Source organism: Mauremys mutica, chromosome 8 (assembly GCF_020497125.1).
Source record: "Mauremys mutica isolate MM-2020 ecotype Southern chromosome 8, ASM2049712v1, whole genome shotgun sequence".
Lineage (NCBI taxonomy): Eukaryota > Metazoa > Chordata > Testudines > Geoemydidae > Mauremys > Mauremys mutica.
This window is the reverse complement of record NC_059079.1, coordinates 57,251,567-57,268,332: the sequence shown is the minus strand read 5'-3', so window position 1 is coordinate 57,268,332 and position 16,766 is coordinate 57,251,567. Positions and strand designations below refer to the sequence as shown.

The 16,766-nt window shown below is 48.8% G+C and overlaps 1 protein-coding gene across 1 annotated transcript in view; it reads left to right on the top strand.

Moving 5' to 3' along the window:
- Positions 1-16,766, top strand: part of XPR1 (xenotropic and polytropic retrovirus receptor 1) — a 306,687-nt gene that overhangs the window by 34,039 nt on the left and 255,882 nt on the right. Inside the window, exon 3 of the mRNA XM_045026958.1 lies at positions 11,164-11,217. The gene's annotated coding sequence lies outside the window, so the exon portion shown is untranslated. The remainder of the gene's footprint in view (positions 1-11,163; positions 11,218-16,766) is intronic.

Sequence of the window (16,766 nt, the reverse complement as noted above, 5' to 3'; positions counted from 1 at the left end):
GGAGATGCACTATATTACTCTGCAGGTGTATATGTCACCTGGTTTGTTATCGCAGCCAGGCTGCATGTTTGTATATAATAAAGTAGGACTCAGAAAAAGTGTGTATTAGCACAGCAATCATTTTTTAAAAATATCAATAAAATATCAACTCACTCCAACCATTAACTTCCTCACCACAATGAACACAAAGCACCATGACACGTCTGACGAAGTGGGTTTTCACCCACGAAAGCTTATGCTCCAATACTTCTGTTAGTCTATAAGGTGCCACAGGACTCTTTGTCGCTTTTTACAAATCCAGACTAACACGGCTACCCCTCTGATACTTAACAAAGCACCAGTCACACAGAAAGAGCAATGCAGAACCCATCCAAAGTATATAAATCCAATATCATTAAATCTCTCCTGAAATAACGGTAAAACTCATCTCCCAGTTGCCAAGCACCACCCTGAACGTGTGTGCACACAACATGTCTGACTTGGTCAGTAAGCCAACTGCAGGCGGGGCTAATGTAAGTAATAACCTCAGTTGCAACATCCTGTCTGCCCACCTGGGCAAAGGTTGCCACACATCCTGCTGCCTCCACGCTCCTCTAGGTAGGAAGAGCCTCCCCCTTGCTTTCACATATGTTTGCAGCAGACAGATACTAATAATGACTATGCTAGTCACTGCATTGTCATTGCAGGTCAACAGGCATGCCTCCTCTTGCTTTCAGTCTCCCCAAAGCACATTCCAACACCTCCCTGCACCTGCTGAGGTGCACCCAAATCGGTGTCGCTCTGAATTTGTGTTAGCCGGGAATGGTTTTAGGAGCCCTGGCAAAAGCCACACAGACACATGATTTCCATCAATAGCTCCTGAATCCCGCAATGACCTCTGACACATTGACCGCCTTGACCACACGTTTCTGCAACACACTGTGGATGGCCGAACACGCCTCCACAATAGCACACTAGGGACCTCACAGCCCCAAATTAGTGCCTCACTGATAATCATCTGGAGTAGCCATCTTTCACAGGACAATCACCGGTCATTTCCATGAAGAGCATCTCATCCTGATGGTCTGCTACTGCAATGCTTGGGCCAGCTCCCCACCAGAGTACAGGATAGTCAGTCTCCCTCTCTTATTCTGAAGTTTTACAAGAACAGCTGTTCATCCCATGTCTCAAGAAAAAATCAGTCCAATGAATAAACATCCTCCTCAAGTACCGCATGTAGCCGGCTACTTCAGGTGTGCAGGTTCACAACCAACCATTCCTGGTTTCTTCTTCTCTCAAACGTGACTAGAGCAACTGAGCCTGACTTTGCCTTCCCCCTAACAGGAGAAAAAGAAAACTAGTGATTATAATTGCAACTGTCTGTAGTAACAATTACATAGTTGCTGATATAAATTGCTCTCTCCTGAGATTTACTTACAAAGGCAGAACAAGTTCAACTGTCAAAATACTGCAAGTCTAAAAAGAAGCATTCACCTTTCAACTCCATGGAAGAAGATTAGTAGAGTATGTGTCAGCATAACCCATGTTATGCTATATGCAGGGACATTATAGTGAACTATTCACACTTCTGTATTTCCTGGAACATCTAGGTACTGTTGGGGCAGGATGGCTCAGGAAATTGGTAATGGGATACTGAGGCCTTGTCTACACTACAAGACTATTTCGAATCTACTTAAGTCGAATTTGTGGATTCGACCTTATGAAGTCGAATTTGTGTATCCACAGTAAATACACTAATTCGAATTTCTGAGTCCACTGTAACGGGGCTGGCGTCGACTTTGGAAGCCGTGCACTGTGGGAAGCTATCCCACAGTTCCCGCAGTCCCCGCTGCCCATTGGAATGCTGGGTAGAGCCCCCAATGCCTCCTGGGGGAAAAATGTGTCGAGGGTGCTTTTGGGTAACTGTTGTCATTGAACCGTCAATCACGCCCTCCCTCCCTGAAAGCTCCGGCGGGAAATCTGTTCGCGCCCTTCTCTTGTCGGTTACAGCGCATACGCCACAGCACTGCGAGCATGGAGCCCGCTGCGATCATCGCTGCACTTATGGCCGTTGTCAACTCCTCGCACCTTATCGTCCACCTCTTCCACAGTCAGCTGCTGAGAAATCGGGCGAGGAGGCTCCGGCAGCGCGGTGAGGACAGGAATTCACAGAGTGGCGCAGACCTCTCACAAAGCAGGGTACGCCGCGCCGTGGAGATCATGGTGGCAATGGGTCAAGTTCATGGTGTGGAACGGCGATTCTGGGCCCGGGAAACAAGCACGGACTGGTGGGACCGCATAGTGCTGCAGGTCTGGGATGAATCACAGTGGCTGCGAAACTTCAGGATGCGTAAGGGCACTTTCCTTGAACTCTGTGACTTGCTGTCCCCTGCCCTGAAGCGCCAGGACACCCGGATGCGAGCAGCCCTGAGTGTGCAGAAGCGAGTGGCCATAGCCCTCTGGAAACTTGCAACGCCAGACAGCTACCGGTCAGTAGCGAACCACTTTGGCGTGGGCAAATCTACCGTTGGGGTTGCTGTGATTGAAGTAGCCCACGCAATCGTTGAGCAACTTCTCTCAAAGGTAGTGACTCTCGGAAACGTCCAGGACATCGTAGATGGCTTCGACGCAATGGGATTCCCAAACTGCGGTGGGGCTATAGATGGGACTCACATCCCTATCCTGGCACCAGCCCACCAGGCCAGCGAGTACATTAACCGAAAGGGCTACTTTTCAATGGTGCTGCAAGCACTGGTAGACCATAGGGGACGTTTTACCAACATCTTCGTTGGGTGGGCGGGCAAGGTTCATGACGCGCGTGTGTTCAGGAACTCTGGTCTGTTTAAACGCCTCCAGGCAGGTACTTTCTTCCCGGACCACAAAATAACGGTTGGGGATGTGCAGATGCCTACAGTGATCCTCGGGGACCCAGCCTACCCGCTAATGCCCTGGCTCATGAAGCCCTATACAGGCGCCTTGGACAGAGAGAAGGAACTCTTCAACTACCGGCTGAGCAAGTGCAGAATGGTGGTGGAGTGTGCTTTCGGACGTCTCAAGGGGAGATGGCGGAGCTTACTGACTCGCTCGGACATCAGCGAAAAGAATATCCCCGTAGTTATTGCTGCTTGCTGTGTGCTACACAATCTCTGTGAGAGCAAGGGCGAGACCTTTTTGTCCGGATGGGAGGTTGAGGCAAATCGCCTGGCTGCAGTTTACGCTCAGCCAGACACCCGTGCCGAGAGAATATCCCAGCGGGAAGCGCTGTGTATCCGGGAGGCTTTGAAAGCAAGTTTCCTCGGAGAGCAGGGTAACCTATGACTCTCCACTTGCTTTCAAGAGAAACTGACCCTGGGCCTGTGTCTGTATGTGTCGATTTCGATCTGCGGTTACATACCCCGTTCTCCAAGTTTCCCCCACTTCCAAAGCACGTTTTAAAGCAAATTAATTGTAACGCTCATTATTAATAAATCTTTGTTTTACTTTGCATTTCTGTTCAGGTGTTGAAACATGGACGCATACTGTGCTGGGCACGGTGTGCACTGATGTACAGACCGCTTGTTCCATAGAGGAATGACATCCTCCTGCTCCTACATAGGTCTCTGGGGTGGGGGACGGTTGCAAGTGGTTGTGCATGAAGGGGAGGAATTGCAGGAAGGGGTGGGTTTGCAGGAACGGGCGAGTGGTGCCTTCTTTGGATAGGGGTTTGGATGACGGCAGTGGGCTGCTGGTTTGGGCGTAGGAAGGGGTGAGGGGTGTGGGGGAAGGGTGAGTATCTGTCCGTGGATGAGGGCTCTTGTTGGGGCTCAGGGCAGCGGAGAGGCTCGTTGCTACGGTGGAAGTGCATGGTAAGGGCAGCGTGCCTTAACATTAAGGGGGTGGCAGGCGCTAGGACCCTGGACAAGCATACACATCACAGAATGACCCGGGGCAGCATACACCACACAGAGTGACCCTGGTGCCTACTGACTGCAGTGTGTGTGTGCCCTGCAGTTGATCATGGCCCCAAGTCTGTACCCTGGTAATGTAGGCTATACCGTGCAATTATAAATCCCCTCCCCCCCCCATACACAAAAAAATCCTCTGACACAAAAGACGTGACCGAAACAGTGAATAACAGCAAACAGCTTTTAATAATCTAATACACAGTGGGGGGATGAAACTTGGATTTGGGACTGGGTGAGCCTGTAAGGGAAGCACTTCTACAAATTTATAGCGTGAGAGGTGTGTGGTACATTAGCGCTATGCAGTGGTGCAGTGACAGTTCTCACGGCCCCTACCGCCCCTCCGTCTTGTACTTTTGGGTGGGGGGGGGCAGGACTTCTTGGCGGGGGAGGGCGGTTGCAGATACACTGCAGGGGGGCTCTGTCCTCCTGCCTGCGGTCCTGCAGAACATCAACAAGGCGCCGGAGCGTGTCCGTTTGCTCCCTCATTAGCCCAAGCAGCGTTTGAGTCGCCTGCTGGTCTTCCTGCCGCCACCTATCCTCCCGTTCGATGTGTGTGCGATGCTGTTGACATAGGGTCTCCCTCCACTGTCTCTGCTCTGCCGCCTCGGCTCTGGAGCAGGCCATCAGTTCCGCGAACATCTCGTCCCTAGTCTTTTTCTTTCGCCGCCTAATCTGCGCCAGCCTCTGCGAGGGGGATGCCGGGGCAGTCCGGGAAAGACCCGAAGCTGTGTGATGGGAAAAGTAACTGATTTCCTTGGACAGATACATGTTTGCGAACAGTGAACACAGTCTAGTCAGTTTCTCTGAACAAAGACCATACAGGGCAACAAGTCTCACGAGATCTCAGGACAAGTTCGAGATTTCGGAATATGCTCTCATTCGCTGCGGCATTGCACAGGAGAGCGGACAAGTGGGGAGAGACAGCTGAATCCGTCTAGCAGACAGTCCTGGTAAGCCTTACAGTACATTCTGCTTATCAGTTAATGGATAGCTGTGCCCTCCCGGTAAAGGCAATCTGGAAATCATATACTCTGACCCTTTTCCAGCCACTCCCGCCAGTGCACGGGAAAGATCAATGTATGCTTTTCCTATGTGGCCTACAACACGTGGCTGTTAAGCGAGGGTCATTGTTATGCAAAGTAAAAGTCAACCATTCACAACAGTAACAATACACTAATTGCCCTAATTAGATGCAGCATTTCATGAACGAGATCACCCTGATGCAGGTCCCTCAGAGTCACAAAGAGCGGATGCTAAGGGAAGCCCTGCAGAGACCAGGACCATATGCGGCCATGCTTGTGGAGGCGATGATTCCCATCTACATAAGGATGTCCTGGCGTGGAAGAGTGTGCTTCCATGGAGCACCCAACAAGGCACCTCTCCCCAGGAACCTCCTGCGGAGGCTTTTCGATGACCTAAATGAGACCTTTCTTGAATTGTCCCTGGAGGATTATTGTTCAATCCCTATATGTGTGGACCTACTTTTCATATAGTTTTTCATTGAAAATTTTATATATAGTATTTCTATTTTTTTATACCTGTTTTATAAAAAATAAATGTTTACATGTTTATAGCACTTACCGCCTGATCCTTCCCCTGATTCAGAGTCCGGGTTAACGGCCGGGGAGGGTTGGTAGGGGATCTCTGTGAGGGTGATGAAGAGATCCTGGCTGTCAGGGAAAGCGGTATTGTGTTCGCTGTCGCCTGCGCCGTCCTCCACAGACCCTTCCTCATCTTCCACATCGGCGAACATCGAGGAGGAACTGTCCAGGTTCACTATGCCATCCACTGAGTCCACGGTCACTGGTGGGGCAGTGGTGGCAGACCCACCTAGAATGGCATGCAGTGCCTCGTAGAAGCGGCATGTCTGGGGCTGGGCTCTGGAGCGTCCGTTTGCCGCTCTGACTTTTTGGTAGCCTTGTCTCAGGTCCTTGATTTTCACGCGGCACTGCATTGCATCCCGGCTGTATCCTTTCTCTATCATTGCTTTGGAGACCTTCTCGAAGGTCTTTGCATTCCGCTTGTTGGAGCGCAGCTCCGACAGCACAGACTCCTCGCCCCACACACCGATCAGATCCAGGACTTCCCGGTCTGTCCATGCTGGGGACCTCTTTCTATTCTTGGATTGGCCGGACTCCTCTGCTGGAGAGCTCTGCATCGTTGCAGGTGCTGCGGAGCTCGCTCCGATGTCCAGCCAGGACGTCAGATTCAAAGTGCCCAGACAGGAAAAGGAATTCAAATTTTCCCAGGGCATTTTCTGTGTGGCTGGTCAGAGAATCCAAGCTCCGACTGCTGTCCAGAGCGTCAACAGAGTGGTGCAGTGTGGGATAGCTCCCGGAGCTACTAAGTTCGATTTGCATCCACACCTAGCCTAATTCGAGCTAGCCATGTCGAATTTAGCGTTACTCCACCTGTCGGAGTGGAGTACCAAATTCGAACTAAAGAGCCCTCTAGTTCGAATTAAATGGCTTCCTGGTGTGGACAGTTGAGCGGTTAGTTCGAATTAATGCTGCTAAATTCGATTTAAAGTCCTAGTGTAGACCAGGCCTGAGCCTTTCATCTCCACATTACCAAGCAGGAATGGATTGGAACAAGTAATGAATGAGCGTCATTACCATCTGATGACTGTTCAGTGACCTATGTGAAACGAGCATCTGGTCTGAGTCTAATTCTGAGTGGACATGGATCCAGATCATATAAATCACCATGACAACTGGCACCCTTGATGCAACACTCAGCAAAGAGGCCGTGGCATCTGACTGCTAGTGGTTTTCCCTCCAGAACCTGCTATAATCAAGCCATTTTCAATCAATAGTCTTTCCTCATGCATGTGATTTTCAGTGTGGAAAGCAGTTTTTATAGAGTGGGAATTTCATTTTGTCATGGGCAAGCTAAGAATCTTACACGGTTTTCTATATAATTGGATCAAAGTAAATGTAAACGTGGCTACACAGATATATTATGACTGTCACTTCCTATTAGGGTGGGTCTACAACAGCTCTAGGAAATCCAGCTGGGAAGCAGTCTACTGATATCCCTGGGCCTAAGAGGATCTCACCAAGAACACCTGTAGGACTCTTAATTTGCCGTGCATCTTTCTTTAAATGATTAGCTTAAATCTGCTGTACCTAGTCCACTCCCACCAAGATTTTCAAAAATAGAAGACTGACAGGCTCATAAATCCGTATTTAGGCACCTAAATAACACTCAATCCTGTTGCATGTGGTCAGATAATGGAGCCCACACATAGTGCCACTAAAGTCAATAAGAATCCATATGGGAATAGCAGTCTGGGAGCAGAAGTTGGGCTGACATTTTTCAAACAGTGCAATCCAGCAGAAATCTTCAAATGAACTTGAAATGGATCAAAGGCCCCACTCCTGAAAACACTTAAGCACATGCTTAACTTTATACACAAGTAGTTGCATTGATTTGAAGCATCAGGGAGCAGATGGTTGGCTTGAATGGAACTACATAAAGTTATAAACACATCCATCAGTGTCTGGAGCTCAAGTGACAAGGCCAGAGTGAATTCTTGCAGTACTTTTTTATTGTTTTGGAGTTCCTAACACAAACCTCAGAACATAAGACTATAAATGGCTTTTATGCCATCATTTGTGATGTGAATATCTTTATTGATTGGAATACATTAAAAATACAGAACATCCAAACTGAGATCTCTACTGCCTTGTCAAAGATATAGGGTGATTTAGGCAGCTTTGGAGATTTCAGTGATAATTACTGAACACTTAGGGCTTGTGTATACTTAAAACTCTATAGCAGCACAGCTGTGCCAGTGTAACACTTCAGTGTAGACACTACCTATGCCAACAGGAGGAGTTCTCCTGTTGGCATAGGTAATCCACCTCCCCAAGAGGCAGTAACAAGGCCAATGGAAGAATTCTTCTGATGACCTAGCACCATCTACACAGGGACTTAGGTTGGCTTAAGTATGCCACGCGGAGGGTAGATTTTTCATACTGCTGACTGACATAGTTAAACCAACCTAATTTTCTAGTGTATACCAGGTTTTAGGCCTAGTCTACATTTAAATTTTTTACCACTATATTGATGTCATTTAGGAGTGTGATATTTTACCAAAATAATTATAACAGCACAACCCATAGTGTGGATGCAGTTATGAAGCATCTTTATGCCAGTATACCAGGTTAATTTATTCCCCTTCTCATACTGGAACAGCTATACCAAATAAAGCACCTTTAAACTGATATAACTGCACTCACACTATGAAAGCTGTACTGCTATAACTAGAGCAGAATAGGTCTTCCCTTAAGTTCCACTGTGACATACCAGGGTACAATCCAGACTAATGGAAGACTGTCACCAATGTCCTGTAACCCAGGGTGCCCTTTACAATGCCTTGTTGCTGTAGCCACCAACCTGGACTGCTCACAAAGCTTCCAGCATGTAAGTCACTCCCAGCTATGTCTGTATGTGAGCTGTAGCTAGTAAGCCACACCTTGGTTCTCACCAGCCTCAGTTATAGTGCAGGGTGAACCCCAACACATCCCCCATCCTGGATCTTCCCCCAGAAATGTCCTGTACTGCCCAGTCTTTCCTGGCCAGTCCAAATATATTAAGTCCATTATTCCTTTCAGGGAATAATATGCCATTTTATTATTTTAAATTGTTATCCAGAAACTTCAACTTAAACACAGTGGATTAGATAAAACAAGTTTATTAACTACAAATAGATTTTAAGTGAGTATAAGTAAGGAGACATAAGGATCAGAAGTGGTTAAAAGAAAAATAAAGATAAAATGCTTACTAATGTAACAAACTTTATTAGATTCAAGCAAAGTTTTTCACCACATGCTCTAGCAGATTACTGGCCAAACTCTAAGATCAGGACCTTTCCTCCAGAGTCCAACAGCTACTTCCTTTGTCTTTTTGAGTGCAGAGAATGCAATGGGGAGGAAGGGTGGCTTGGGCTGTCTGCCCTTTCTTTTTATAGTCCTGCCCCGCCCCCTTTGAAAAGTATTTCCAGCTGGGAGCAAGGCAACAGCCAGTCTGTGTGGAAGGAACTTCATCCTGTTTCTTTGCCAAGATGTAGGATTTTGCCCCAACCCCCTTTCCTGCCAAAGAATGGCCACTTAGCAGGTAATGGTCCATTAGCCTTGTTTACACCTGGCTGAGGCATCAGCTTGCCCTTTGTCTCTGAGAAACTGGTTTGGCCACTCCCCAGATTTATCTCGAAAACTTGACCAGACACACCAAACAGGAGCTGGTTCCTCCCTGCTGGTTATATCCACCTTGTACTTGTTACGACACTTAGTAGTTTATCTCTCTCTAAGCACTTTTCTTATCATTGTTCTTGGAAAATAAAGGTAAATGACATTTTTAGGACTAATGGCATCAGACTTTGCTATTTTAATTGTACCTATTGCTGCTTAATGACTGAAATATCTAAACCACTTTTGATAAACTGGGCTAAAGTTGTATTGATTTCTGTTATTTTCTTAATGATCTGCAAAATGACTCACAGGTCATTTAAGCCCTGACAAAATGTGGGTTAGGAGTCCTAGCTCTGCAGGACCTGGCTATGGAAGGTACAATTACATAGGTGCTTCCTCTGGTAGGTTCCATGAGCTCCCAGAACTCTGCACCTGTGATCCTGACCTTCATTCAGAAGAGAAAATATATCCTCTTTCTAGATGCTGATTACCTGTGCTTCCACTCTACTCCTTCCTCTTTAAAATGCAGGGTGTGGACCCACCCTCTAGTAAGATGGTTAAATTAGGATGTCAATGAGGACTCCACTGAGCATGCCTAAAAAGTAAACTAAAAGATTTCAAAAGTAAATGATGAGGAGGGGAGTGGGGAAGTCCCTGAAGGCTGACTGGTACCAAGCCATCTGATAATCTGCAGAAAATGTATTAAAAGACAATAAGACAAATTCTGGTCCTGGCTGCATTGGTGCTACATTCAGGGCTTTGGTGGAGTCTCACTGATATAACTGAGTGCAGAAGTTGCAATGACTCTTGCAAACATTTTTAAAATGATAAGGAGTGGAGTGCCGATATGTTCACTGAAAGAAAGGAGAATCCAGCTGGGCTGGGAATTGCAGAATGAAACGCAAAAACCAGTTTGAACGGACAAACAGCAGAAAAGGAACATTTAGCTGTTAGCTTCTAGTAAGTCATGTTGAGGCGATGATGGCCAATTTAGGTGCTTCTTCCTCAGGCAGAAAGGTGGGAGGGCGAGAATGTAAGAAGCCTGTTTAGCATGAGGTTTTTGTCCACTCTCCGGGAGGTGGAGCTGCTCCTGGAACAAATTAAAATTGTTTTGTGGCTCAGGGAAGGCGACAACGTGTTCCTGTTTCTTTGCTAACTTTAGAATTCTTTGCCTCTCTCTTTAGCTTTTAAAAGTTTGTGTTTTACCTTACTGAGTAATTTTTATTCTTCTCACACAAGACAATTTTGCATTTCACTTTACATAGATTAAAAACAGGAAAACATATTTTTTTTAAAAATCTCATTCTTCACACTAGTGAAGAAAGGGCAAAACCAAGTTCAATACCTATTGTAAGAATCATGGTCAACCCCTGATCCAGCAAGCTGTAATTCACCACCAGTACAGCTCAAAAATAGTAGCAATGGTGGCAGCTGAGCTGTATTATACACGGAGCTCAGGTAACTTGTCATTGTGTCGTCTAGTCCTGCTTGGAGCAAAGTTAGGTGACACAATTGTAATAACACCTGCACTTTTTACACTACAGCGTCCATCATCTCTACTACTCTTAGTGAATTATGGGTCCTGATTTTCCTAGCATAGAGAAGGCCCATAGAATTTGCCCATGCTTGGCTGCAACAGGTTTGAACTCAGTTGGCTCTGTCTTCAGCTGGATGACTTTTTCCAACACCATTTGGGTAGTGCCGAAGAAAACTGTGTCGACACTTGATGTCAAACATGGCTCCATTTCCTAGACCAGGCCCTATAGGATGGGGAAAAGGAAGTCACAGTCACCTCATGTTACGAGATGGGGGGTGGGTAGTAACACCTCTAGGAGCTCCAAATAGAGGAAAGGAGGATCAGACCTGATGAATGATTGAACCAGGGGGATTATAGATTTATGGAAAGTCAGATGAGGAGATGTGTGTAGAGAAGGAAAAACTTGTTCAAGATGACTTACTTGCTGAAATGAGTGATCTGAGTGTCTTCAAGTACAACTTCCCTACTTTGTCAACTAACTTTTTCTGATCAATAAATTGCTCCACAGTTGGATTTCCAGACAAAATGCCCATGTGACCTGAGACAGAGATAGGGAAAGAACGTGAGTAATGAGGAGATGATGAGTGCTGTGACCTTGTGTCTATGTCTGTGCATATGCTTGTCCTGAATCACCCCCTGCTAAAGACCAGCCTGTTCATTGTCATAATCTCAAGATTAGAAGCAGACACACTTTCCTAAAAGATAAGCTGCAGGGGAACATTGCAAGGAATACTGGAGATGCTGTTATTTTTGGCCTACATGTATATGTCTGTCTTGAGTGTTGAATAATAATGCTCTGACATAGGGTGCGTGGCTTGTATTTTGTGGGATACTTAATTGCCTGACCCTATAGCCCAGGGGTGCAGCTCTCCCTGCACCTCCCAACTGTTTGCTGCTGCCTCTCCCCACGGCTGGATGTAGCTCCCAGCTTTCCAGCTCCAGCAGCTGCCGTGCGGGGAGGGGATCTTGCAGCACCATGTAACCGAGCAAGGCCTGCAAACCCTGGCCAAAATCCAGGAGGTGTGGGGCCCGTGACTCTACATGCCCCCCCATATGTTGCCTCTGGCTTCTGCCCAGCGGGGATGAGGGTCTCGAGGCTCCAGCCTCATGGGGTGCACCTGCTAGAGCTCAGGGTGGTGGGGGAAGAGGAAAAGAGAGGATTCCCAGGGCATCTTCTGCTGCTAGAATCCTACAGGCCAGGAGGGCCTAGGGCTCTGCGTGCAGGGCCACACTTCATAACTGCAGAAGGCACCCCCATGGAACGCATGGACTGCAGTACATGTATTAGTGAATATGGGGATGGAAATGCCTCAGACACTAGGTGATGCCCTTGTGGGCTGTAATGTGAGGGCCACAGTGATACCTAGTGCCCTTTCCTAATGCTGTGTTGACCACTAAGTAGAGGTTCTGCCCTGCTGCTTGTGGAAGGAGGAGGGCATGCCTTTGCTCTCTGTCACTAGTATGCATGCCCAACAGAGAGAAGTAAATATGTACTGAATACATATTTCTATGTATCTATTTGGGTTCACAAATTCATAGATTTTAAAGCCAGAAGGGACCATTATGCTTATCAAGCCCAATCTCCTGCACTAACACACACCAGCCATTTTCACCCAGTGACTCCTACATTCCCATGTTCTTATACTGTGCCCATCACTGGGGCATCTGAGCACACACATGTGCATAGATAGCACCTTGCACGGTGGTACTGAGAAGTTACCTATGCAGCTGCAGCATCTGATTGCTACCTCAGCTGGTTACTTCTCAACGTGAAGTTGCTGGGTCTCTATCTGGGCCTCACCTACATCTCCCCCAATGCCAGTCGTTCAGAGAGAGTGTGAGACTTGCCTCGGGGGGTATTAGTTTCTTCTGACCCTCTTCCTGGCAAGGAGCTCCTATGCTCCCTCACAGCCCCTTTCATGTTACTTCCACCCCTCGGTCCACCCACAGCTCTGCTCTGGACCCATCCCCAGCCACGGCCCTATGCCTGGCCCCGCCCCCAGCCTCAGCTGCAGCTCTGCACCTGACTGTGGTCCTGGATGCTGGTCCCTACCTCGGCCCGGCCCTGGCTCCACTACCAGCTCCAGCCCCACCCCCAACCTTGGCTCCAGCTCTGCTCCCAGCCCTGGCTCCAGCTTCATTCCCATTCCCAGCCCCAGACTGGTCCCCAGCTGCAGCCCCCTCACCCCTGCCTGCTTCCCCCCCCGACCCACGGAGCCGCAGCCCCACTCCCAGCCCCAGCTCCGGGGAGGGGGTGGTGCACAGACAGGGATAAGGGGGACCATGAGTGTGAAAAGTTTTAGGGCAGTGGTCCCCAAACATGCTTTCTCTCCCTCTCCGTATAGGGGTATTCTACAGATGACAGCTACGGCTAGTTTCTAGTCCATGCAAGAAGTATCCTAGCCTTTGAGGGTGTCATATTAATGATCCAGAAAGCTAACTTTCCACTTTTCTATACCGGGGTTCTCAAACTGTGGGTTGGGACCCCAAAGTGGGTCGCAACCCCATTTTAATGGGGCCACCAAAGCTGGTGTTAGACTTGCTGGGGCCTAGGGCTGAGGCTGAAGCCCGAGCCCCACTACCCGGGGCTGAAACCCCAGGACTTCAGCCCTGGAAAGGGGGCTAGGGTTACATGCTTTCTGCCCATGGCAGAAGCCCTTAGGCTTCAGCTTTGCCCTCCACCCCCAGCCTGGGGCAGTGGGGCTGGGATGGGCTCGGGCTTCAGTCCCCCCTCCTGGGGTCACGTAGTAATTTTTGTTGTCAGAAGAGGGGTCACAGTGCAACGAAGTTTGAGAACCACTGTTCTATACTATCACTTATACTGTTATGAGCCTCATTATACTTTAGCTCTGCAGGAATATGGGGATTTAAAATGAACAGTGCTGTCATTATCATAAGCCAGGGGTGGCCAGCCTGTGGCTCTGGAGCTGCATGAGGCTCTTCAGAAGTTAATATGCAGCTCCTTGAATAGGCACCGACTCCGGGGCTGGAGCTGGGAAGCGCCAACTTCCCAATGTGCTGGGGGATGCTGACTAGGGTGACCAGATCACACAGGTGAAATATCGAGACGAGGGGAGGGCAGAGCAAAAAAAACCAGCCACTGGAGCTGCACGCCCGCCCGCCCTGCACCAGCTTGCCTCCGCTCCATCTCCACTTCCCCGCTCCCTCCAGCGAAAAAAAAAAAGGGGGGGGGGAAAATGGCCGCTGGAGCTCCACACCCTGCCTCCCCGCCCCACACCAGCTTGCCTCCGCTCCGTCTCCACCTCCCCCCTCCTTCCACCATTTGCACCACCATACAGCTGATCAGTGCAAGCCTGGGAGGGAGGGGGAGGAGGAGGAATGCGGTGTGCTTGGGGAAGAGGTGGGGCCAGGACGGGGATTTGGGGAGGGATCCAATGGGGGAAGGAGGGAGTGGAGTTGGGGCGGGGGGGCACGAGCCCCCTCCGGGCTCCACTCCGCCTGTGAGCAGAGGCAAAATATCGGGACAATTCGTGTCCCAACCGAAGGTAGGTCAGGACGCGGGACAAATAAGCAAATATTGGGACAGTCCCGATAAAATTGGGATGACTGGTCACCCTAGTGCTCACTACTCAACCCCTGGCTCTGCCACAGGCCCTGCCCCCACTCCACTCCTTCCCGCCCCCTCCCCAGAGCCTGCCATGCCCTTGCTCCTCCCCTGCCCAGAGCCTCCTGCACACCATGAAACAGCTGATCAGGAGATGCGGGGAGGGAAAGGGAGGAGGAAGCACTGATCGGTGGGGCTGCTGGTCAGTGGGAGGCACTGGGAGCTGTGTGGGGGTGCTGATGTGGGGCTGCTGATGTATTACTGTGGCTCTTTGGCAATGCACATTGGTAAATTCTGGCTCCTTCTCAGGCTCAGGTTGGCTACCCCTGTCAAAAGCCAAGACTTCTCATTATTACTTGTAGGCATTGCCAACCAAGTGGGTCTACACATGAGATCCTAATGAAAATTCAAAGAGCAGCTATGGGAACAGGGCTGCAAAGAAAGGTTTTATTTCTCGGTCCTCCAGCCCTGCCTATGATGCTCCTTGCTACCTGCCAGTCATGGGAGTAGCTCCCAGGAGCTCTTGAGTTCTAAACCTGGCTCTGCAACTAGCTTTCTGCGTGACATAGTGCAAGGCACTCATACTCTGTTGGTCAAATGCAGACCTAGTGTAAATGGATGCCGAATTCAGTGAAGTCAGCGGAATCACCCCCACTTACACCAGATCAGAATTTGGCCCTCCGCGTTTGTTTCCCACCCCCCTCCACAAATGGAGATAATGACATTCACTTACCTAGCTCAGAGCAGTACTGTGCAGTTTGTGACAGATACGGCAATTTCTTGCAATTTCCTGGAGGTGGCTTGTCAGATATTCCCTATTCTTTGCTTTTGGGGATGGTTTTGAAAGCAGAAGGGATGAATCACTACCCTAGACTGTGTTAGCTAAAATGCAAATGAGGTAGCTAACAGGAAGGAGGGGGTGGAGCCCCCCGCCAGTATCCAAGAGGAGTGAAGGAGTGGGGAGTGACAAGGCCGACTGACTGCAGTGGAGTTTTCTGAGTCCTGAAGCCCAAATCAGGGAAATAGGTTCCCAGAGACCCAGAGGCAGTTCAGAGCTTGGCGGTGGCAGTGTCCAGCCAAAAGTAGGGACACTGAGGCAGCTAGGATGCACTGCCAAATCTATATGATCCCCCACCCAGGGTGAAAAATGCTCAAATAAAGTGTGGGACAGCTGCTTGGGAGATGACAAAGGTAACTACAGTGAGGAAGGAGGGGAGACTTCATCCCATAGTCTGTGACAGCCTGAGGGTCTGTGAAAACTTAAAGGACCTTGAGCCCAGTGGGAGAGGGAATTCTCCTCATCTTGACTCAGTGGGGTGGAGGATCAGTACTCCTCCCAGAGAAGTTGAGGTTAGGCTGCCCAAGTCCCCTGGGCCCTGATGTAAATGTGGGGAAGAGAAAGGAATTTAGCTGTGGGGGAGGTTTGAAGAATCTCCTTTGCCCAACCCCTCTGCTGTTAAAAGCAGTGAGAGGTTGAGAGCCACTTTACCAGGAGGTGGCCCTACGTTATTTCTCCCTTTGGTCCAAAGAATGGCTGCTTGTGATCACTCCAGGGAGTGGGAAACCTCAACTCATTGTTGGGACAGCTAGCCCCTTGGGGGACAAAGGTACATCCTGCTCACTCCTTAGAAATTGGATCAGAGATGGGAGTTGGAGGATCAGGTCTGAAGTTTACACCCAAAGGTTTTGGGGTAACAAGGATAAGAAAGGGCATGTGAGGGCTCAGTCCCAAAGGTTCTACAGAAAGAAAATATACAGGATGGTTGTCAAATGCTTAGGCAGTCTGACTTGCTGGGGAATTCAGAGAGTAGAGGGGGAACTGTACAGTCTGGAAATACCGCACTCAAGAGAGGGAGAGACTCGCGTCTCTACTCAGGAGAGGTGATGGCTGAGGACCCAGAATCCTGAGTGGGCACCCTTGGTGGATCACACAGGGGAACACAGGTGCAGTAGCCCTGACCTGTGACATAGTTAACTTAGTCACTATTTGCAAAGTGTTTTGAAGATATAGGACTCCTCTTGATGTCCATGGATGTTGGATCAGACCCATAAAGTGCATTATTATTTCCCAGTAGCCACTACTATTGACTTACTCTGACCCAAACAGATGCTGTAGGGTAGCCTGCCTGAGCATATACACATCATAACAATTTCCAGACAATTGGGTTAGGACATTCCTGATCTGACATTGTGCGCTGTCTGTGTACTGGGGAATAAAAGGCCCTCCTGTTTATGATGTTCCCCATCACACCCTCAGCAGGTGCCAAAGGGGGAGGAGGAGTGCACATGAAATCAATAAGCTCCATTTCTCTCTGTCAGAGGATTTGTGCATTTTGTGCTGCTGGCCATAGGAAATCTAATATATAGATCACATTTCTTCAGAATAGTATCGACAAAGTGTATAATGGCTTGGCTAGCAGCCGATTGGGTAATGCCAGGAGTGTCCCTTATAGCAGTCTACATAGCCTCTGTAGTAGGAAGCCTAAAGCTGCTGTCATATTGATCATTGCAGGCATGACAACGCCTCGTGTTATGATTTGCTAAAT